Below are 1,257 nucleotides of genomic sequence, written 5' to 3'. Positions count from 1 at the left end.
GATATACAACCAAGGAGGAATTACCTCTAATAGTTTACCTTTTGGCTCTAGAGTTTAGGAAAGATGGGTCCCTTAGATTTTTTATTAGGATATTTTATTTGCAATCTTCACATGATTCTTTGAGGGGTCTGCTGACTTTTGGTTTTTATCAACTAATTTTCAGTCTGTTAGTATTGCTATTTGGAAGGCAGGTATGACTAAAAACCCTAGAATTGTAATAAAAATGGCCCCTTTTTCACTAAAACCCAGGTATTCCCAAAAAAAGGTTTGGGGTTCGAATGAACTAGAATTTGTATTTCTTTCTCTTTCACTTTTAAAAAAAATACGCAGGAAAATGTAAATTATACACTTGAAAAAAAAATGTGACAGACAAATTTATAATTTTCTTAAAAAATATTTTACTTGTTGAATAGTAGCATAGGCTTTAAAGACAAACATAATTAAGGAAAAAAAATGTTTGTTTTACCCAGATCTGCTAATGAAGGTAATTGGGGTAATGTATCAGGCAGAAGGATTATGAGCAGAGGAAAATTTGTTGCACATAACTTATTTTAAAGATTACCATGCAAGTGGATACTTTGACTAGTAGTTATTCTGTTGATAAATTTATGCTACTTTATTATTATTGTATTCAATGAATGTTAGAAATATATGATGCTCAGGGGTATGCCAAATGATTTTTATTAGGAGCTGTGGCCCTATAATTGGCTGTCAGAATTCCTGCTCTTTTGTTCTCGTCAAGCATTAAAGACTAAAATCCCTTGTTATTGTGGCCAAAATTAAACTGCCGGCTGGATGGAATTAGTCTATTGAAATATGTCCAAATAAAGAATTAAAGGAATGAAATGTAATAAAAAAATCCTGCCATGCCTTAAATTTTTCTGAAACAGGAGATTGCTAACTAAAAGATACTGGAGTTCGCACTTCCACACCCCCTGGTGATGTCACAGGCTTAGACTGAATACACTTTACATCTTACTACCATAGTGCTAGTTCTTATATCAGATCATGGATTGTTTTAGTGATAATGGGGCTGACAGTAATTTTTCACCATGATGCCTGACATCATTTACATTTACTAAAAAAGTATAAATAAAAATGATTGTATATAAATTTTAAAATCTTATAATGATTTTGGGGGGTACTAAAAATGCCAATAGATGACATATATTTTTTAGCAGAAAAAATGAATTCTCTGTTCTGTAACTTTTAAAGTTTTAATTTAAAATATTTTTTTTTGCACTGGTAAAAAATAAC

This window comes from Penaeus monodon, chromosome 20, assembly GCF_015228065.2.
Source record: "Penaeus monodon isolate SGIC_2016 chromosome 20, NSTDA_Pmon_1, whole genome shotgun sequence".
NCBI classification, from domain to species: Eukaryota; Metazoa; Arthropoda; class Malacostraca; order Decapoda; family Penaeidae; genus Penaeus; species Penaeus monodon.
Note: the sequence above shows the minus strand (reverse complement) of the source record.